Source organism: Electrophorus electricus, chromosome 15 (genome assembly GCF_041902795.1).
Source record: "Electrophorus electricus isolate QZ-2024a chromosome 15, ASM4190279v1, whole genome shotgun sequence".
NCBI lineage: Eukaryota > Metazoa > Chordata > Actinopteri > Gymnotiformes > Gymnotidae > Electrophorus > Electrophorus electricus.
The window spans coordinates 1,776,483-1,799,769 of NC_137511.1; the positions used below are offsets into that span (position 1 = coordinate 1,776,483).

At 40.7% G+C, this 23,287-nt stretch overlaps 9 non-coding genes across 9 annotated transcripts; all 9 read left to right on the plus strand.

The window, feature by feature from the left end:
- The first annotated feature begins 162 nt into the window (after positions 1-162).
- On the plus strand, positions 163-244 carry trnal-uag (transfer RNA leucine (anticodon UAG)). The gene has a single exon. It is a non-coding gene; the product is annotated as a tRNA-Leu (tRNA).
- A 2,764-nt stretch (positions 245-3,008) lies between these two features.
- On the plus strand, positions 3,009-3,090 carry trnal-uag (transfer RNA leucine (anticodon UAG)). The gene has a single exon. It is a non-coding gene; the product is annotated as a tRNA-Leu (tRNA).
- Positions 3,091-5,747: 2,657 nt separating this feature from the next.
- On the plus strand, positions 5,748-5,829 carry trnal-uag (transfer RNA leucine (anticodon UAG)). The gene has a single exon. It is a non-coding gene; the product is annotated as a tRNA-Leu (tRNA).
- A 2,732-nt stretch (positions 5,830-8,561) lies between these two features.
- trnal-uag (transfer RNA leucine (anticodon UAG)) lies at positions 8,562-8,643 on the plus strand. The gene has a single exon. It is a non-coding gene; the product is annotated as a tRNA-Leu (tRNA).
- Positions 8,644-11,375: 2,732 nt separating this feature from the next.
- On the plus strand, positions 11,376-11,457 carry trnal-uag (transfer RNA leucine (anticodon UAG)). Its single transcript has one exon. It is a non-coding gene; the product is annotated as a tRNA-Leu (tRNA).
- Positions 11,458-14,108: 2,651 nt separating this feature from the next.
- On the plus strand, positions 14,109-14,190 carry trnal-uag (transfer RNA leucine (anticodon UAG)). Its single transcript has one exon. It is a non-coding gene; the product is annotated as a tRNA-Leu (tRNA).
- A 2,739-nt stretch (positions 14,191-16,929) lies between these two features.
- On the plus strand, positions 16,930-17,011 carry trnal-uag (transfer RNA leucine (anticodon UAG)). Its single transcript has one exon. It is a non-coding gene; the product is annotated as a tRNA-Leu (tRNA).
- A 2,751-nt stretch (positions 17,012-19,762) lies between these two features.
- trnal-uag (transfer RNA leucine (anticodon UAG)) lies at positions 19,763-19,844 on the plus strand. The gene has a single exon. It is a non-coding gene; the product is annotated as a tRNA-Leu (tRNA).
- A 2,748-nt stretch (positions 19,845-22,592) lies between these two features.
- On the plus strand, positions 22,593-22,674 carry trnal-uag (transfer RNA leucine (anticodon UAG)). The gene has a single exon. It is a non-coding gene; the product is annotated as a tRNA-Leu (tRNA).
- Positions 22,675-23,287: the final 613 nt, after the last annotated feature.

A 23,287-nucleotide genomic window follows, 5' to 3' on the forward strand; every position in this document is an offset into this window, starting at 1 on the left:
AGGAGGACTCATATGACTGTAGCAGAGAGCCATGCCAAGATCCTTGTCTAACATTACCTTTATTTGCAACAATCAATTCAAGATTGGGCAAAGGACTTGACCAAGATGTGTGAAAGTACAGACTCCTTCTTTCACAAATATGTTGAAAAGCCTCTGCTTTCGGGTAGCGTGGCCGAGTGGTCTAAGGCGCTGGATTTAGGCTCCAGTCTCTGTGGAGGCGTGGGTTCAAATCCCACCGCTGCCACTTTGTGTTTTAAAAAGACCGTTGCTTAGTCATGAACCTTGTCTACAGTGTCTCTCGAAAGATTCCTCGTCCCAATAGAGATTGATGAAGCAACCCCAAATGCTGCTGTTGATGCCTGAGTGCTTGGAAAGACTTTGGTTTCAGCACTCAAATGTGGCCTCATACACTGCCATGAAACCCTTGCTGCAAAAGCAGCATTTACATAGAGCACTTTGTTGAAACCCAGCTGATAAAAGTTCTGGATTCTTCATCTTTTTCAGTTCATCATCCATACATAGGCCATGGACTTATCACATACAGTGATGCTAAGTTGTTGGAATGCTTAGGACTCCCAACGATACCCTTGCTATATTGGCGCTGTTTGGAACAAACATGTTTTTGAAAACCTCTCTGACAAAAGTTAGGCATTCTTCAACTGAAACAGGTGGACAGGCGACCAAAGAAGAGAAAGTGGTGACAGAACCTACCTTTTGACAAAAGTACTTTGGCCACAGTACATAGATAGATAGATAGATAGATAGATAGATAGATAGATAGATAGATAGATAGATAGATAGATAGATAGATAGATAGATAGATAGATAGATAGATAGATAGATAGATAGATAGATAGATAGATAGATAGATAGATAGATAGATAGATAGATAGATAGATAGATAATCGCTATATTTAATCCCAGAGGGAAATTGAAACATTGAAGTAGCACAAAAAACATAAATGTTATATATATATATATATATATATATATATATATATATATACAATATATAAAAATAAGAATGTAAAAGAATAAGAAACAACATATATTGTATATGACTTGTGCAAGTGTAAGAATGGTAAGGTGTTCGATCCTTCCGATCTTTCACTGTTTACAGTATACCAGGTAAAGTGACAGTGCATTACAACATTCACTTAGGTGTGCAGTGAATACAGAATAAAAATGACAAAAGACTGGATATTAATAATAATAATAATAATAATAATAATAAGTACAATTCTAGCACTCAATACCACTCAGTAGCATCCTTACACAAAAATAACAATTGTGCAGTGTCATCGCAGTTGGTACGAATGATCTCCTGTACTGCTCCTTACTACAGTGGAGCTGATTGAGTCTGTGACAAAAAGTGCTCTGCTGTCTAGCCAGAAGATTATGGACAGGTTTTGAAGTATTATCGAGGATAGCCTTGAGTTTGTCGTCTGTCCTCATTTTAACCACAATGTCAAAACTGTCCAGAGAGCAGCCAAGGACTAAGCCAGCCTTCTTGATCAGTTTGTTGAGCTTGTTTGTCTCTCGTCCTCTGATGCTACCTCCCCAACACACAACTGCAAAAAGGAAACTCTACTAATCCCCTTCCTGTACACAGCTTCTGAATTGCCCTTCCAGTCCAGTTTCTTGTCGAGGAAGACACCCAAGTATTTGTATGTTACCTCCTACTCAATAGGAAACCGATGTCATGGGAAACCGGTGCTGACAAAGGTGCACAAAACAGAATACCTCTAGTAGAGTGGAAAAAACTTTCCATCATTCGACGACAGTGGTCCTAACTTGGGGGCCATAGTACTGCAACTTTTAGTGTCTTTGCTGCTCTAACAAGCAACCAAAGGGCCACAGTACTTAAGCATTTAGTGTCTTTGCTACTGTGGCAATCAACAATTCACTTAAGATGCACTGTATAATCTGCAGAAAAGTGCATACAGGTGTGTCAAAGTGGGAACTGTGCTTTGGCCATCCAAGAGCAAGGTTTGGCACATGTATGCTACGTACGCCTTGGACTTATCACGTACACTGATGCTAAGTTGTTGGAACTCTTAGGACTCCAACAATACCCCTGCTACAATGGTGCCATGTGGAACGAACACCTTATTGAAAGCCTCGCTGATAAAAGTTATGCATTCTTCAACTTATACAGGTCACAGTTGTCATGGGAAATCGGTGCTGACAAATGTGCACAAAACAGCCTTCCTCTAGTAGAGTGGCCAAAGGTTTCATTCATTTGATGACAGTGGTGCTCAATTGGGGGCCACAGTACTGCAACTTTTATTATCTTTACTTCTCTAACAAGTAATCTTACACTCAAGATAGGACTTTTACTTTGTCAGAGTTGACCCACGTGCAACAAAGTGGGACCGGTGGTGTGGCACTCTATGAATCTTGATTGACAAAAGTATGTTACGTAGGACACTGAGTTCCACCTGATTCTCAGCAGTTGGAACTCATCACACCAAAGAATCATCTGCTGCACTGGGAGAATTTGGAAAAAGTACCTGAATGTGAACGTTATAGATTCTTCAACTGATTCAGAATGAAATGAAAACACAGAAGAACAAGTGGCAACTCATGCTAAATGTTGGCAAAAGTACTCTGCCAACCAGTTTCTTGGGTAACCAGTATCAAAAATAAGGCAAGGAAAGCTTGCATCAGGTAGTGTGACAGAGCAATCCAAGGTGTTGGATTAAGGCTCTAGTCCTTTCAGGGGGATGGGTTCAAGGCCGACTGCTGCCAGTAAACACTAAACTTTTGAGAAACCACTGAAGCACTCGCGCGCACACACAGCTACTTTGAGCAAAAACGTTGGTCCATATATGGAAAGATTCAATAGGAGGACTCATATGACTGTAGCAGAGAGCCATGCCAAGATCCTTGTCTAACATTACCTTTATTTGCAACAATCAATTCAAGATTGGGCAAAGGACTTGACCAAGATGTGTGAAAGTACAGACTCCTTCTTTCACAAATATGTTGAAAAGCCTCTGCTTTCGGGTAGCGTGGCCGAGTGGTCTAAGGCGCTGGATTTAGGCTCCAGTCTCTGTGGAGGCGTGGGTTCAAATCCCACCGCTGCCACTTTGTGTTTTAAAAAGACCGTTGCTTAGTCATGAACCTTGTCTACAGTGTCTCTCGAAAGATTCCTCGTCCCAATAGAGATTGATGAAGCAACCCCAAATGCTGCTGTTGATGCCTGAGTGCTTGGAAAGACTTTGGTTTCAGCACTCAAATGTGGCCTCATACACTGCCATGAAACCCTTGCTGCAAAAGCAGCATTTACATAGAGCACTTTGTTGAAACCCAGCTGACAAAAGTTCTGGATTCTTCATCTTTTTCAGTTCATCATCCATACATAGACCATGGACTTATCACATACAGTGATGCTAAGTTGTTGGAACGCTTAGGACTCCCAACGATACCCTTGCTATATTGGCGCTGTTTGGAACAAACATGTTTTTGAAAACCTCTCTGACAAAAGTTAGGCATTGTTCAACTGAAACAGGTGGACAGGCGACCAAAGAAGAGAAAGTGGTGACAGAACCTACCTTTTGACAAAAGTACTTTGGCCACAGTACATAGATAGATAGATAGATAGATAGATAGATAGATAGATAGATAGATAGATAGATAGATAGATAATCGCTATATTTAATCCCAGAGGGAAATTGAAACATTGAAGTAGCACAAAAAACATAAATGTTATATATATATATATATATATATATATATATATATACAATATATAAAAATAAGAATGTAAAACAATAAGAAACAACATATATTGTATATGACTTGTGCAAGTGTAAGAATGGTAAGGTGTTCGATCCTTCCGATCTTTCACTGTTTACAGTATACCAGGTAAAGTGACAGTGCATTACAACATTCACTTAGGTGTGCAGTGAATACAGAATAAAAATGACAAAAGACTGGATATTATTAATAATAATAATAATAATAATAAGTACAATTCTAGCACTCAATACCACTCAGTAGCATCCTTACACAAAAATAACAATTGTGCAGTGTCATCGCAGTTGGTACGAATGATCTCCTGTACTGCTCCTTACTACAGTGGAGCTGATTGAGTCTGTGACAAAAAGTGCTCTGCTGTCTAGCCAGAAGATTATGGACAGGTTTTGAAGTATTATCGAGGATAGCCTTGAGTTTGTCGTCTGTCCTCATTTTAACCACAATGTCAAAACTGTCCAGAGAGCAGCCAAGGACTAAGCCAGCCTTCTTGATCAGTTTGTTGAGCTTGTTTGTCTCTCGTCCTCTGATGCTACCTCCCCAACACACAACTGCAAAAAGGAAACTCTACTAATCCCCTTCCTGTACACAGCTTCTGAATTGCCCTTCCAGTCCAGTTTCTTGTCGAGGAAGACACCCAAGTATTTGTATGTTACCTCCTACTCAATAGGAAACCGATGTCATGGGAAACCGGTGCTGACAAAGGTGCACAAAACAGAATACCTCTAGTAGAGTGGAAAAAACTTTCCATCATTCGACGACAGTGGTCCTAACTTGGGGGCCATAGTACTGCAACTTTTAGTGTCTTTGCTGCTCTAACAAGCAACCAAAGGGCCACAGTACTTAAGCATTTAGTGTCTTTGCTACTGTGGCAATCAACAATTCACTTAAGATGCACTGTATAATCTGCAGAAAAGTGCATACAGGTGTGTCAAAGTGGGAACTGTGCTTTGGCCATCCAAGAGCAAGGTTTGGCACATGTATGCTACGTACGCCTTGGACTTATCACGTACACTGATGCTAAGTTGTTGGAACTCTTAGGACTCCAACAATACCCCTGCTACAATGGTGCCATGTGGAACGAACACCTTATTGAAAGCCTCGCTGATAAAAGTTATGCATTCTTCAACTTATACAGGTCACAGTTGTCATGGGAAATCGGTGCTGACAAATGTGCACAAAACAGCCTTCCTCTAGTAGAGTGGCCAAAGGTTTCATTCATTTGATGACAGTGGTGCTCAATTGGGGGCCACAGTACTGCAACTTTTATTATCTTTACTTCTCTAACAAGTAATCTTACACTCAAGATAGGACTTTTACTTTGTCAGAGTTGACCCACGTGCAACAAAGTGGGACCGGTGGTGTGGCACTCTATGAATCTTGATTGACAAAAGTATGTTACGTAGGACACTGAGTTCCACCTGATTCTCAGCAGTTGGAACTCATCACACCAAAGAATCATCTGCTGCACTGGGAGAATTTGGAAAAAGTACCTGAATGTGAACGTTATAGATTCTTCAACTGATTCAGAATGAAATGAAAACACAGAAGAACAAGTGGCAACTCATGCTAAATGTTGGCAAAAGTACTCTGCCAACCAGTTTCTTGGGTAACCAGTATCAAAAATAAGGCAAGGAAAGCTTGCATCAGGTAGTGTGACAGAGCAATCCAAGGTGTTGGATTAAGGCTCTAGTCCTTTCAGGGGGATGGGTTCAAGGCCGACTGCTGCCAGTAAACACTAAACTTTTGAGAAACCACTGAAGCACTCGCGCGCACACACAGCTACTTTGAGCAAAAACGTTGGTCCATATATGGAAAGATTCAATAGGAGGACTCATATGACTGTAGCAGAGAGCCATGCCAAGATCCTTGTCTAACATTACCTTTATTTGCAACAATCAATTCAAGATTGGGCAAAGGACTTGACCAGGATGTGTGAAAGTACAGACTCCTTCTTTCACAAATATGTTGAAAAGCCTCTGCTTTCGGGTAGCGTGGCCGAGTGGTCTAAGGCGCTGGATTTAGGCTCCAGTCTCTGTGGAGGCGTGGGTTCAAATCCCACCGCTGCCACTTTGCGTTTTAAAAAGACCGTTGCTTAGTCATGAACCTTGTCTACAGTGTCTCTCGAAAGATTCCTCGTCCCAATAGAGATTGATGAAGCAACCCCAAATGCTGCTGTTGATGCCTGAGTGCTTGGAAAGACTTTGGTTTCAGCACTCAAATGTGGCCTCATACACTGCCATGAAACCCTTGCTGCAAAAGCAGCATTTACATAGAGCACTTTGTTGAAACCCAGCTGATAAAAGTTCTGGATTCTTCATCTTTTTCAGTTCATCATCCATACATAGGCCATGGACTTATCACATACAGTGATGCTAAGTTGTTGGAACGCTTAGGACTCCCAACGATACCCTTGCTATATTGGCGCTGTTTGGAACAAACATGTTTTTGAAAACCTCTCTGACAAAAGTTAGGCATTGTTCAACTGAAACAGGTGGACAGGCGACCAAAGAAGAGAAAGTGGTGACAGAACCTACCTTTTGACAAAAGTACTTTGGCCACAGTACATAGATAGATAGATAGATAGATAGATAGATAGATAGATAGATAGATAGATAGATAGATAGATAGATAGATAGATAGATAGATAGATAGATAGATAGATAGATAGATAGATAGATAGATAGATAGATAGATAGATAGATAGATAGATAATCGCTATATTTAATCCCAGAGGGAAATTGAAACATTGAAGTAGCACAAAAAACATAAATGTTATATATATATATATATATATATACAATATATAAAAATAAGAATGTAAAAGAATAAGAAACAACATATATTGTATATGACTTGTGCAAGTGTAAGAATCGTAAGGTGTTCGATCCTTCCGATCTTTCACTGTTTACAGTATACCAGGTAAAGTGACAGTGCATTACAACATTCACTTAGGTGTGCAGTGAATACAGAATAAAAATGACAAAAGACTGGATATTAATAATAATAATAATAATAATAATAATAAGTACAATTCTAGCACTAAATACCACTCAGTAGCATCCTTACACAAAAATAACAATTGTGCAGTGTCATCGCAGTTGGTACGAATGATCTCCTGTACTGCTCCTTACTATAGTGGAGCTGATTGAGTCTGTGACGAAAAGTGCTCTGCTGTCTAGCCAGTAGATTATGGACAGGTTTTGAAGTATTATCGAGGATAGCCTTGAGTTTGTCGTCTGTCCTCATTTTAACCACAATGTCAAAACTGTCCAGAGAGCAGCCAAGGACTAAGCCAGCCTTCTTGATCAGTTTGTTGAGCTTGTTTGTCTCTCGTCCTCTGATGCTACCTCCCCAACACACAACTGCAAAAAGGAAACTCTACTAATCCCCTTCCTGTACACAGCTTCTGAATTGCCCTTCCAGTCCAGTTTCTTGTCGAGGAAGACACCCAAGTATTTGTATGTTACCTCCTACTCAATAGGAAACCGATGTCATGGGAAACCGGTGCTGACAAAGGTGCACAAAACAGAATACCTCTAGTAGAGTGGAAAAAACTTTCCATCATTCGACGACAGTGGTCCTAACTTGGGGGCCATAGTACTGCAACTTTTAGTGTCTTTGCTGCTCTAACAAGCAACCAAAGGGCCACAGTACTTAAGCATTTAGTGTCTTTGCTACTGTGGCAATCAACAATTCACTTAAGATGCACTGTATAATCTGCAGAAAAGTGCATACAGGTGTGTCAAAGTGGGAACTGTGCTTTGGCCATCCAAGAGCAAGGTTTGGCACATGTATGCTACGTACGCCTTGGACTTATCACGTACACTGATGCTAAGTTGTTGGAACTCTTAGGACTCCAACAATACCCCTGCTACAATGGTGCCATGTGGAACGAACACCTTATTGAAAGCCTCGCTGATAAAAGTTATGCATTCTTCAACTTATACAGGTCACAGTTGTCATGGGAAATCGGTGCTGACAAATGTGCACAAAACAGCCTTCCTCTAGTAGAGTGGCCAAAGGTTTCATTCATTTGATGACAGTGGTGCTCAATTGGGGGCCACAGTACTGCAACTTTTATTATCTTTACTTCTCTAACAAGTAATCTTACACTCAAGATAGGACTTTTACTTTGTCAGAGTTGACCCACGTGCAACAAAGTGGGACCGGTGGTGTGGCACTCTATGAATCTTGATTGACAAAAGTATGTTACGTAGGACACTGAGTTCCACCTGATTCTCAGCAGTTGGAACTCATCACACCAAAGAATCATCTGCTGCACTGGGAGAATTTGGAAAAAGTACCTGAATGTGAACGTTATAGATTCTTCAACTGATTCAGAATGAAATGAAAACACAGAAGAACAAGTGGCAACTCATGCTAAATGTTGGCAAAAGTACTCTGCCAACCAGTTTCTTGGGTAACCAGTATCAAAAATAAGGCAAGGAAAGCTTGCATCAGGTAGTGTGACAGAGCAATCCAAGGTGTTGGATTAAGGCTCTAGTCCTTTCAGGGGGATGGGTTCAAGGCCGACTGCTGCCAGTAAACACTAAACTTTTGAGAAACCACTGAAGCACTCGCGCGCACACACAGCTACTTTGAGCAAAAACGTTGGTCCATATATGGAAAGATTCAATAGGAGGACTCATATGACTGTAGCAGAGAGCCATGCCAAGATCCTTGTCTAACATTACCTTTATTTGCAACAATCAATTCAAGATTGGGCAAAGGACTTGACCAGGATGTGTGAAAGTACAGACTCCTTCTTTCACAAATATGTTGAAAAGCCTCTGCTTTCGGGTAGCGTGGCCGAGTGGTCTAAGGCGCTGGATTTAGGCTCCAGTCTCTGTGGAGGCGTGGGTTCAAATCCCACCGCTGCCACTTTGCGTTTTAAAAAGACCGTTGCTTAGTCATGAACCTTGTCTACAGTGTCTCTCGAAAGATTCCTCGTCCCAATAGAGATTGATGAAGCAACCCCAAATGCTGCTGTTGATGCCTGAGTGCTTGGAAAGACTTTGGTTTCAGCACTCAAATGTGGCCTCATACACTGCCATGAAACCCTTGCTGCAAAAGCAGCATTTACATAGAGCACTTTGTTGAAACCCAGCTGATAAAAGTTCTGGATTCTTCATCTTTTTCAGTTCATCATCCATACATAGGCCATGGACTTATCACATACAGTGATGCTAAGTTGTTGGAACGCTTAGGACTCCCAACGATACCCTTGCTATATTGGCGCTGTTTGGAACAAACATGTTTTTGAAAACCTCTCTGACAAAAGTTAGGCATTGTTCAACTGAAACAGGTGGACAGGCGACCAAAGAAGAGAAAGTGGTGACAGAACCTACCTTTTGACAAAAGTACTTTGGCCACAGTACATAGATAGATAGATAGATAGATAGATAGATAGATAGATAGATAGATAGATAGATAGATAGATAGATAGATAGATAGATAGATAGATAGATAGATAGATAGATAGATAGATAGATAGATAGATAGATAGATAGATAGATAGATAGATAATCGCTATATTTAATCCCAGAGGGAAATTGAAACATTGAAGTAGCACAAAAAACATAAATGTTATATATATATATATATATATATACAATATATAAAAATAAGAATGTAAAAGAATAAGAAACAACATATATTGTATATGACTTGTGCAAGTGTAAGAATCGTAAGGTGTTCGATCCTTCCGATCTTTCACTGTTTACAGTATACCAGGTAAAGTGACAGTGCATTACAACATTCACTTAGGTGTGCAGTGAATACAGAATAAAAATGACAAAAGACTGGATATTAATAATAATAATAATAATAATAATAATAAGTACAATTCTAGCACTAAATACCACTCAGTAGCATCCTTACACAAAAATAACAATTGTGCAGTGTCATCGCAGTTGGTACGAATGATCTCCTGTACTGCTCCTTACTATAGTGGAGCTGATTGAGTCTGTGACGAAAAGTGCTCTGCTGTCTAGCCAGTAGATTATGGACAGGTTTTGAAGTATTATCGAGGATAGCCTTGAGTTTGTCGTCTGTCCTCATTTTAACCACAATGTCAAAACTGTCCAGAGAGCAGCCAAGGACTAAGCCAGCCTTCTTGATCAGTTTGTTGAGCTTGTTTGTCTCTCGTCCTCTGATGCTACCTCCCCAACACACAACTGCAAAAAGGAAACTCTACTAATCCCCTTCCTGTACACAGCTTCTGAATTGCCCTTCCAGTCCAGTTTCTTGTCGAGGAAGACACCCAAGTATTTGTATGTTACCTCCTACTCAATAGGAAACCGATGTCATGGGAAACCGGTGCTGACAAAGGTGCACAAAACAGAATACCTCTAGTAGAGTGGAAAAAACTTTCCATCATTCGACGACAGTGGTCCTAACTTGGGGGCCATAGTACTGCAACTTTTAGTGTCTTTGCTGCTCTAACAAGCAACCAAAGGGCCACAGTACTTAAGCATTTAGTGTCTTTGCTACTGTGGCAATCAACAATTCACTTAAGATGCACTGTATAATCTGCAGAAAAGTGCATACAGGTGTGTCAAAGTGGGAACTGTGCTTTGGCCATCCAAGAGCAAGGTTTGGCACATGTATGCTACGTACGCCTTGGACTTATCACGTACACTGATGCTAAGTTGTTGGAACTCTTAGGACTCCAACAATACCCCTGCTACAATGGTGCCATGTGGAACGAACACCTTATTGAAAGCCTCGCTGATAAAAGTTATGCATTCTTCAACTTATACAGGTCACAGTTGTCATGGGAAATCGGTGCTGACAAATGTGCACAAAACAGCCTTCCTCTAGTAGAGTGGCCAAAGGTTTCATTCATTTGATGACAGTGGTGCTCAATTGGGGGCCACAGTACTGCAACTTTTATTATCTTTACTTCTCTAACAAGTAATCTTACACTCAAGATAGGACTTTTACTTTGTCAGAGTTGACCCACGTGCAACAAAGTGGGACCGGTGGTGTGGCACTCTATGAATCTTGATTGACAAAAGTATGTTACGTAGGACACTGAGTTCCACCTGATTCTCAGCAGTTGGAACTCATCACACCAAAGAATCATCTGCTGCACTGGGAGAATTTGGAAAAAGTACCTGAATGTGAACGTTATAGATTCTTCAACTGATTCAGAATGAAATGAAAACACAGAAGAACAAGTGGCAACTCATGCTAAATGTTGGCAAAAGTACTCTGCCAACCAGTTTCTTGGGTAACCAGTATCAAAAATAAGGCAAGGAAAGCTTGCATCAGGTAGTGTGACAGAGCAATCCAAGGTGTTGGATTAAGGCTCTAGTCCTTTCAGGGGGATGGGTTCAAGGCCGACTGCTGCCAGTAAACACTAAACTTTTGAGAAACCACTGAAGCACTCGCGCGCACACACAGCTACTTTGAGCAAAAACGTTGGTCCATATATGGAAAGATTCAATAGGAGGACTCATATGACTGTAGCAGAGAGCCATGCCAAGATCCTTGTCTAACATTACCTTTATTTGCAACAATCAATTCAAGATTGGGCAAAGGACTTGACCAAGATGTGTGAAAGTACAGACTCCTTCTTTCACAAATATGTTGAAAAGCCTCTGCTTTCGGGTAGCGTGGCCGAGTGGTCTAAGGCGCTGGATTTAGGCTCCAGTCTCTGTGGAGGCGTGGGTTCAAATCCCACCGCTGCCACTTTGTGTTTTAAAAAGACCGTTGCTTAGTCATGAACCTTGTCTACAGTGTCTCTCGAAAGATTCCTCGTCCCAATAGAGATTGATGAAGCAACCCCAAATGCTGCTGTTGATGCCTGAGTGCTTGGAAAGACTTTGGTTTCAGCACTCAAATGTGGCCTCATACACTGCCATGAAACCCTTGCTGCAAAAGCAGCATTTACATAGAGCACTTTGTTGAAACCCAGCTGATAAAAGTTCTGGATTCTTCATCTTTTTCAGTTCATCATCCATACATAGGCCATGGACTTATCACATACAGTGATGCTAAGTTGTTGGAACGCTTAGGACTCCCAACGATACCCTTGCTATATTGGCGCTGTTTGGAACAAACATGTTTTTGAAAACCTCTCTGACAAAAGTTAGGCATTCTTCAACTGAAACAGGTGGACAGGCGACCAAAGAAGAGAAAGTGGTGACAGAACCTACCTTTTGACAAAAGTACTTTGGCCACAGTACATAGATAGATAGATAGATAGATAGATAGATAGATAGATAGATAGATAGATAATCGCTATATTTAATCCCAGAGGGAAATTGAAACATTGAAGTAGCACAAAAAACATAAATGTTATATATATATATATATATATATATATATATATATATATATACAATATATAAAAATAAGAATGTAAAAGAATAAGAAACAACATATATTGTATATGACTTGTGCAAGTGTAAGAATGGTAAGGTGTTCGATCCTTCCGATCTTTCACTGTTTACAGTATACCAGGTAAAGTGACAGTGCATTACAACATTCACTTAGGTGTGCAGTGAATACAGAATAAAAATGACAAAAGACTGGATATTATTAATAATAATAATAATAATAATAAGTACAATTCTAGCACTCAATACCACTCAGTAGCATCCTTACACAAAAATAACAATTGTGCAGTGTCATCGCAGTTGGTATGAATGATCTCCTGTACTGCTCCTTACTACAGTGGAGCTGATTGAGTCTGTGACAAAAAGTGCTCTGCTGTCTAGCCAGAAGATTATGGACAGGTTTTGAAGTATTATCGAGGATAGCCTTGAGTTTGTCGTCTGTCCTCATTTTAACCACAATGTCAAAACTGTCCAGAGAGCAGCCAAGGACTAAGCCAGCCTTCTTGATCAGTTTGTTGAGCTTGTTTGTCTCTCGTCCTCTGATGCTACCTCCCCAACACACAACTGCAAAAAGGAAACTCTACTAATCCCCTTCCTGTACACAGCTTCTGAATTGCCCTTCCAGTCCAGTTTCTTGTCGAGGAAGACACCCAAGTATTTGTATGTTACCTCCTACTCAATAGGAAACCGATGTCATGGGAAACCGGTGCTGACAAAGGTGCACAAAACAGAATACCTCTAGTAGAGTGGAAAAAACTTTCCATCATTCGACGACAGTGGTCCTAACTTGGGGGCCATAGTACTGCAACTTTTAGTGTCTTTGCTGCTCTAACAAGCAACCAAAGGGCCACAGTACTTAAGCATTTAGTGTCTTTGCTACTGTGGCAATCAACAATTCACTTAAGATGCACTGTATAATCTGCAGAAAAGTGCATACAGGTGTGTCAAAGTGGGAACTGTGCTTTGGCCATCCAAGAGCAAGGTTTGGCACATGTATGCTACGTACGCCTTGGACTTATCACGTACACTGATGCTAAGTTGTTGGAACTCTTAGGACTCCAACAATACCCCTGCTACAATGGTGCCATGTGGAACGAACACCTTATTGAAAGCCTCGCTGATAAAAGTTATGCATTCTTCAACTTATACAGGTCACAGTTGTCATGGGAAATCGGTGCTGACAAATGTGCACAAAACAGCCTTCCTCTAGTAGAGTGGCCAAAGGTTTCATTCATTTGATGACAGTGGTGCTCAATTGGGGGCCACAGTACTGCAACTTTTATTATCTTTACTTCTCTAACAAGTAATCTTACACTCAAGATAGGACTTTTACTTTGTCAGAGTTGACCCACGTGCAACAAAGTGGGACCGGTGGTGTGGCACTCTATGAATCTTGATTGACAAAAGTATGTTACGTAGGACACTGAGTTCCACCTGATTCTCAGCAGTTGGAACTCATCACACCAAAGAATCATCTGCTGCACTGGGAGAATTTGGAAAAAGTACCTGAATGTGAACGTTATAGATTCTTCAACTGATTCAGAATGAAATGAAAACACAGAAGAACAAGTGGCAACTCATGCTAAATGTTGGCAAAAGTACTCTGCCAACCAGTTTCTTGGGTAACCAGTATCAAAAATAAGGCAAGGAAAGCTTGCATCAGGTAGTGTGACAGAGCAATCCAAGGTGTTGGATTAAGGCTCTAGTCCTTTCAGGGGGATGGGTTCAAGGCCGACTGCTGCCAGTAAACACTAAACTTTTGAGAAACCACTGAAGCACTCGCGCGCACACACAGCTACTTTGAGCAAAAACGTTGGCCCATATATGGAAAGATTCAATAGGAGGACTCATATGACTGTAGCAGAGAGCCATGCCAAGATCCTTGTCTAACATTACCTTTATTTGCAACAATCAATTCAAGATTGGGCAAAGGACTTGACCAAGATGTGTGAAAGTACAGACTCCTTCTTTCACAAATATGTTGAAAAGCCTCTGCTTTCGGGTAGCGTGGCCGAGTGGTCTAAGGCGCTGGATTTAGGCTCCAGTCTCTGTGGAGGCGTGGGTTCAAATCCCACCGCTGCCACTTTGTGTTTTAAAAAGACCGTTGCTTAGTCATGAACCTTGTCTACAGTGTCTCTCGAAAGATTCCTCGTCCCAATAGAGATTGATGAAGCAACCCCAAATGCTGCTGTTGATGCCTGAGTGCTTGGAAAGACTTTGGTTTCAGCACTCAAATGTGGCCTCATACACTGCCATGAAACCCTTGCTGCAAAAGCAGCATTTACATAGAGCACTTTGTTGAAACCCAGCTGATAAAAGTTCTGGATTCTTCATCTTTTTCAGTTCATCATCCATACATAGGCCATGGACTTATCACATACAGTGATGCTAAGTTGTTGGAACGCTTAGGACTCCCAACGATACCCTTGCTATATTGGCGCTGTTTGGAACAAACATGTTTTTGAAAACCTCTCTGACAAAAGTTAGGCATTCTTCAACTGAAACAGGTGGACAGGCGACCAAAGAAGAGAAAGTGGTGACAGAACCTACCTTTTGACAAAAGTACTTTGGCCACAGTACATAGATAGATAGATAGATAGATAGATAGATAGATAGATAGATAGATAGATAGATAGATAGATAGATAGATAGATAGATAGATAGATAGATAGATAGATAGATAGATAGATAGATAGATAGATAGATAGATAGATAGATAGATAGATAGATAATCGCTATATTTAATCCCAGAGGGAAATTGAAACATTGAAGTAGCACAAAAAACATAAATGTTATATATATATATATATATATATATATATACAATATATAAAAATAAGAATGTAAAACAATAAGAAACAACATATATTGTATATGACTTGTGCAAGTGTAAGAATGGTAAGGTGTTCGATCCTTCCGATCTTTCACTGTTTACAGTATACCAGGTAAAGTGACAGTGCATTACAACATTCACTTAGGTGTGCAGTGAATACAGAATAAAAATGACAAAAGACTGGATATTATTAATAATAATAATAATAATAATAAGTACAATTCTAGCACTCAATACCACTCAGTAGCATCCTTACACAAAAATAACAATTGTGCAGTGTCATCGCAGTTGGTACGAATGATCTCCTGTACTGCTCCTTACTACAGTGGAGCTGATTGAGTCTGTGACAAAAAGTGCTCTGCTGTCTAGCCAGAAGATTATGGACAGGTTTTGAAGTATTATCGAGGATAGCCTTGAGTTTGTCGTCTGTCCTCATTTTAACCACAATGTCAAAACTGTCCAGAGAGCAGCCAAGGACTAAGCCAGCCTTCTTGATCAGTTTGTTGAGCTTGTTTGTCTCTCGTCCTCTGATGCTACCTCCCCAACACACAACTGCAAAAAGGAAACTCTACTAATCCCCTTCCTGTACACAGCTTCTGAATTGCCCTTCCAGTCCAGTTTCTTGTCGAGGAAGACACCCAAGTATTTGTATGTTACCTCCTACTCAATAGGAAACCGATGTCATGGGAAACCGGTGCTGACAAAGGTGCACAAAACAGAATACCTCTAGTAGAGTGGAAAAAACTTTCCATCATTCGACGACAGTGGTCCTAACTTGGGGGCCATAGTACTGCAACTTTTAGTGTCTTTGCTGCTCTAACAAGCAACCAAAGGGCCACAGTACTTAAGCATTTAGTGTCTTTGCTACTGTGGCAATCAACAATTCACTTAAGATGCACTGTATAATCTGCAGAAAAGTGCATACAGGTGTGTCAAAGTGGGAACTGTGCTTTGGCCATCCAAGAGCAAGGTTTGGCACATGTATGCTACGTACGCCTTGGACTTATCACGTACACTGATGCTAAGTTGTTGGAACTCTTAGGACTCCAACAATACCCCTGCTACAATGGTGCCATGTGGAACGAACACCTTATTGAAAGCCTCGCTGATAAAAGTTATGCATTCTTCAACTTATACAGGTCACAGTTGTCATGGGAAATCGGTGCTGACAAATGTGCACAAAACAGCCTTCCTCTAGTAGAGTGGCCAAAGGTTTCATTCATTTGATGACAGTGGTGCTCAATTGGGGGCCACAGTACTGCAACTTTTATTATCTTTACTTCTCTAACAAGTAATCTTACACTCAAGATAGGACTTTTACTTTGTCAGAGTTGACCCACGTGCAACAAAGTGGGACCGGTGGTGTGGCACTCTATGAATCTTGATTGACAAAAGTATGTTACGTAGGACACTGAGTTCCACCTGATTCTCAGCAGTTGGAACTCATCACACCAAAGAATCATCTGCTGCACTGGGAGAATTTGGAAAAAGTACCTGAATGTGAACGTTATAGATTCTTCAACTGATTCAGAATGAAATGAAAACACAGAAGAACAAGTGGCAACTCATGCTAAATGTTGGCAAAAGTACTCTGCCAACCAGTTTCTTGGGTAACCAGTATCAAAAATAAGGCAAGGAAAGCTTGCATCAGGTAGTGTGACAGAGCAATCCAAGGTGTTGGATTAAGGCTCTAGTCCTTTCAGGGGGATGGGTTCAAGGCCGACTGCTGCCAGTAAACACTAAACTTTTGAGAAACCACTGAAGCACTCGCGCGCACACACAGCTACTTTGAGCAAAAACGTTGGTCCATATATGGAAAGATTCAATAGGAGGACTCATATGACTGTAGCAGAGAGCCATGCCAAGATCCTTGTCTAACATTACCTTTATTTGCAACAATCAATTCAAGATTGGGCAAAGGACTTGACCAAGATGTGTGAAAGTACAGACTCCTTCTTTCACAAATATGTTGAAAAGCCTCTGCTTTCGGGTAGCGTGGCCGAGTGGTCTAAGGCGCTGGATTTAGGCTCCAGTCTCTGTGGAGGCGTGGGTTCAAATCCCACCGCTGCCACTTTGTGTTTTAAAAAGACCGTTGCTTAGTCATGAACCTTGTCTACAGTGTCTCTCGAAAGATTCCTCGTCCCAATAGAGATTGATGAAGCAACCCCAAATGCTGCTGTTGATGCCTGAGTGCTTGGAAAGACTTTGGTTTCAGCACTCAAATGTGGCCTCATACACTGCCATGAAACCCTTGCTGCAAAAGCAGCATTTACATAGAGCACTTTGTTGAAACCCAGCTGATAAAAGTTCTGGATTCTTCATCTTTTTCAGTTCATCATCCATACATAGGCCATGGACTTATCACATACAGTGATGCTAAGTTGTTGGAACGCTTAGGACTCCCAACGATACCCTTGCTATATTGGCGCTGTTTGGAACAAACATGTTTTTGATAACCTCTCTGACAAAAGTTAGGCATTCTTCAACTGAAACAGGTGGACAGGCGACCAAAGAAGAGAAAGTGGTGACAGAACCTACCTTTTGACAAAAGTACTTTGGCCACAGTAGATAGATAGATAGATAGATAGATAGATAGATAGATAGATAGATAGATAGATAGATAGATAGATAGATAGATAGATAGATAGATAGATAGATAGATAGATAGATAGATAGATAGATAGATACATAGATAGATAGATAGATAGATAGATAGATAGATAGATAATCGCTATATTTAATCCCAGAGGGAAATTGAAACATTGAAGTAGCACAAAAAACATAAATGTTATATATATATATATATATATATATATATATATACAATATATAAAAATAAGAATGTAAAACAATAAGAAACAACATATATTGTATATGACTTGTGCAAGTGTAAGAATGGTAAGGTGTTCGATCCTTCCGATCTTTCACTGTTTACAGTATACCAGGTAAAGTGACAGTGCATTACAACATTCACTTAGGTGTGCAGTGAATACAGAATAAAAATGACAAAAGACTGGATATTATTAATAATAATAATAATAATAATAAGTACAATTCTAGCACTCAATACCACTCAGTAGCATCCTTACACAAAAATAACAATTGTGCAGTGTCATCGCAGTTGGTACGAATGATCTCCTGTACTGCTCCTTACTACAGTGGAGCTGATTGAGTCTGTGACAAAAAGTGCTCTGCTGTCTAGCCAGAAGATTATGGACAGGTTTTGAAGTATTATCGAGGATAGCCTTGAGTTTGTCGTCTGTCCTCATTTTAACCACAATGTCAAAACTGTCCAGAGAGCAGCCAAGGACTAAGCCAGCCTTCTTGATCAGTTTGTTGAGCTTGTTTGTCTCTCGTCCTCTGATGCTACCTCCCCAACACACAACTGCAAAAAGGAAACTCTACTAATCCCCTTCCTGTACACAGCTTCTGAATTGCCTTTCCAGTCCAGTTTCTTGTCGAGGAAGACACCCAAGTATTTGTATGTTACCTCCTACTCAATAGGAAACCGATGTCATGGGAAACCGGTGCTGACAAAGGTGCACAAAACAGAATACCTCTAGTAGAGTGGAAAAAACTTTCCATCATTCGATGACAGTGGTCCTAACTTGGGGGCCATAGTACTGCAACTTTTAGTGTCTTTGCTGCTCTAACAAGCAACCAAAGGGCCACAGTACTTAAGCATTTAGTGTCTTTGCTACTGTGGCAATCAACAATTCACTTAAGATGCACTGTATAATCTGCAGAAAAGTGCATACAGGTGTGTCAAAGTGGGAACTGTGCTTTGGCCATCCAAGAGCAAGGTTTGGCACATGTATGCTACGTACGCCTTGGACTTATCACGTACACTGATGCTAAGTTGTTGGAACTCTTAAGACTCCAACAATACCCCTGCTACAATGGTGCCATGTGGAACGAACACCTTATTGAAAGCCTCGCTGATAAAAGTTATGCATTCTTCAACTTATACAGGTCACAGTTGTCATGGGAAATCGGTGCTGACAAATGTGCACAAAACAGCCTTCCTCTAGTAGAGTGGCCAAAGGTTTCATTCATTTGATGACAGTGGTGCTCAATTGGGGGCCACAGTACTGCAACTTTTATTATCTTTACTTCTCTAACAAGTAATCTTACACTCAAGATAGGACTTTTACTTTGTCAGAGTTGACCCACGTGCAACAAAGTGGGACCGGTGGTGTGGCACTCTATGAATCTTGATTGACAAAAGTATGTTACGTAGGACACTGAGTTCCACCTGATTCTCAGCAGTTGGAACTCATCACACCAAAGAATCATCTGCTGCACTGGGAGAATTTGGAAAAAGTACCTGAATGTGAACGTTATAGATTCTTCAACTGATTCAGAATGAAATGAAAACACAGAAGAACAAGTGGCAACTCATGCTAAATGTTGGCAAAAGTACTCTGCCAACCAGTTTCTTGGGTAACCAGTATCAAAAATAAGGCAAGGAAAGCTTGCATCAGGTAGTGTGACAGAGCAATCCAAGGTGTTGGATTAAGGCTCTAGTCCTTTCAGGGGGATGGGTTCAAGGCCGACTGCTGCCAGTAAACACTAAACTTTTGAGAAACCACTGAAGCACTCGCGCGCACACACAGCTACTTTGAGCAAAAACGTTGGTCCATATATGGAAAGATTCAATAGGAGGACTCATATGACTGTAGCAGAGAGCCATGCCAAGATCCTTGTCTAACATTACCTTTATTTGCAACAATCAATTCAAGATTGGGCAAAGGACTTGACCAAGATGTGTGAAAGTACAGACTCCTTCTTTCACAAATATGTTGAAAAGCCTCTGCTTTCGGGTAGCGTGGCCGAGTGGTCTAAGGCGCTGGATTTAGGCTCCAGTCTCTGTGGAGGCGTGGGTTCAAATCCCACCGCTGCCACTTTGTGTTTTAAAAAGACCGTTGCTTAGTCATGAACCTTGTCTACAGTGTCTCTCGAAAGATTCCTCGTCCCAATAGAGATTGATGAAGCAACCCCAAATGCTGCTGTTGATGCCTGAGTGCTTGGAAAGACTTTGGTTTCAGCACTCAAATGTGGCCTCATGCACTGCCATGAAACCCTTGCTGCAAAAGCAGCATTTACATAGAGCACTTTGTTGAAACCCAGCTGATAAAAGTTCTGGATTCTTCATCTTTTTCAGTTCATCATCCATACATAGGCCATGGACTTATCACATACAGTGATGCTAAGTTGTTGGAACGCTTAGGACTCCCAACGATACCCTTGCTATATTGGCGCTGTTTGGAACAAACATGTTTTTGAAAACCTCTCTGACAAAAGTTAGGCATTCTTCAACTGAAACAGGTGGACAGGCGACCAAAGAAGAGAAAGTGGTGACAGAACCTACCTTTTGACAAAAGTACTTTGGCCACAGTACATAGATAGATAGATAGATAGATAGATAGATAGATAGATAGATAGATAGATAGATAGATAGATAGATAGATAGATAGATAGAGAGATAGATAGATAGATAGATAGATAGATAGATAGATAGATAGATAGATAGATAGATAGATAATCGCTATATTTAATCCCAGAGGGAAATTGAAACATTGAAGTAGCACAAAAAACATAAATGTTATATATATATATATATATATATATATATATATATATATATATATATATACAATATATAAAAATAAGAATGTAAAAGAATAAGAAACAACATATATTGTATATGACTTGTGCAAGTGTAAGAATGGTAAGGTGTTCGATCCTTCCGATCTTTCACTGTTTACAGTATACCAGGTAAAGTGACAGTGCATTACAACATTCACTTAGGTGTGCAGTGAATACAGAATAAAAATGACAAAAGACTGGATATTAATAATAATAATAATAATAATAAGTACAATTCTAGCACTCAATACCACTCAGTAGCATCCTTACACAAAAATAACAATTGTGCAGTGTCATCGCAGTTGGTACGAATGATCTCCTGTACTGCTCCTTACTACAGTGGAGCTGATTGAGTCTGTGACAAAAAGTGCTCTGCTGTCTAGCCAGAAGATTATGGACAGGTTTTGAAGTATTATCGAGGATAGCCTTGAGTTTGTCGTCTGTCCTCATTTTAACCACAATGTCAAAACTGTCCAGAGAGCAGCCAAGGACTAAGCCAGCCTTCTTGATCAGTTTGTTGAGCTTGTTTGTCTCTCGTCCTCTGATGCTACCTCCCCAACACACAACTGCAAAAAGGAAACTCTACTAATCCCCTTCCTGTACACAGCTTCTGAATTGCCTTTCCAGTCCAGTTTCTTGTCGAGGAAGACACCCAAGTATTTGTATGTTACCTCCTACTCAATAGGAAACCGATGTCATGGGAAACCGGTGCTGACAAAGGTGCACAAAACAGAATACCTCTAGTAGAGTGGAAAAAACTTTCCATCATTCGACGACAGTGGTCCTAACTTGGGGGCCATAGTACTGCAACTTTTAGTGTCTTTGCTGCTCTAACAAGCAACCAAAGGGCCACAGTACTTAAGCATTTAGTGTCTTTGCTACTGTGGCAATCAACAATTCACTTAAGATGCACTGTATAATCTGCAGAAAAGTGCATACAGGTGTGTCAAAGTGGGAACTGTGCTTTGGCCATCCAAGAGCAAGGTTTGGCACATGTATGCTACGTACGCCTTGGACTTATCACGTACACTGATGCTAAGTTGTTGGAACTCTTAGGACTCCAACAATACCCCTGCTACAATGGTGCCATGTGGAACGAACACCTTATTGAAAGCCTCGCTGATAAAAGTTATGCATTCTTCAACTTATACAGGTCACAGTTGTCATGGGAAATCGGTGCTGACAAATGTGCACAAAACAGCCTTCCTCTAGTAGAGTGGCCAAAGGTTTCATTCATTTGATGACAGTGGTGCTCAATTGGGGGCCACAGTACTGCAACTTTTATTATCTTTACTTCTCTAACAAGTAATCTTACACTCAAGATAGGACTTTTACTTTGTCAGAGTTGACCCACGTGCAACAAAGTGGGACCGGTGGTGTGGCACTCTATGAATCTTGATTGACAAAAGTATGTTACGTAGGACACTGAGTTCCACCTGATTCTCAGCAGTTGGAACTCATCACACCAAAGAATCATCTGCTGCACTGGGAGAATTTGGAAAAAGTACCTGAATGTGAACGTTATAGATTCTTCAACTGATTCAGAATGAAATGAAAACACAGAAGAACAAGTGGCAACTCATGCTAAATGTTGGCAAAAGTACTCTGCCAACCAGTTTCTTGGGTAACCAGTATCAAAAATAAGGCAAGGAAAGCTTGCATCAGGTAGTGTGACAGAGCAATCCAAGGTGTTGGATTAAGGCTCTAGTCCTTTCAGGGGGATGGGTTCAAGGCCGACTGCTGCCAGTAAACACTAAACTTTTGAGAAACCACTGAAGCACTCGCGCGCACACACAGCTACTTTGAGCAAAAACGTTGGTCCATATATGGAAAGATTCAATAGGAGGACTCATATGACTGTAGCAGAGAGCCATGCCAAGATCCTTGTCTAACATTACCTTTATTTGCAACAATCAATTCAAGATTGGGCAAAGGACTTGACCAAGATGTGTGAAAGTACAGACTCCTTCTTTCACAAATATGTTGAAAAGCCTCTGCTTTCGGGTAGCGTGGCCGAGTGGTCTAAGGCGCTGGATTTAGGCTCCAGTCTCTGTGGAGGCGTGGGTTCAAATCCCACCGCTGCCACTTTGTGTTTTAAAAAGACCGTTGCTTAGTCATGAACCTTGTCTACAGTGTCTCTCGAAAGATTCCTCGTCCCAATAGAGATTGATGAAGCAACCCCAAATGCTGCTGTTGATGCCTGAGTGCTTGGAAAGACTTTGGTTTCAGCACTCAAATGTGGCCTCATGCACTGCCATGAAACCCTTGCTGCAAAAGCAGCATTTACATAGAGCACTTTGTTGAAACCCAGCTGATAAAAGTTCTGGATTCTTCATCTTTTTCAGTTCATCATCCATACATAGGCCATGGACTTATCACATACAGTGATGCTAAGTTGTTGGAACGCTTAGGACTCCCAACGATACCCTTGCTATATTGGCGCTGTTTGGAACAAACATGTTTTTGAAAACCTCTCTGACAAAAGTTAGGCATTCTTCAACTGAAACAGGTGGACAGGCGACCAAAGAAGAGAAAGTGGTGACAGAACCTACCTTTTGACAAAAGTACTTTGGCCACAGTACATAGATAGATAGATAGATAGATAGATAGATAGATAGATAGATAGATAGATAGATAGATAGATAGATAGATAGATAGATAGATAGATAGATAGATAGATAGATAGATAGATAGAGAG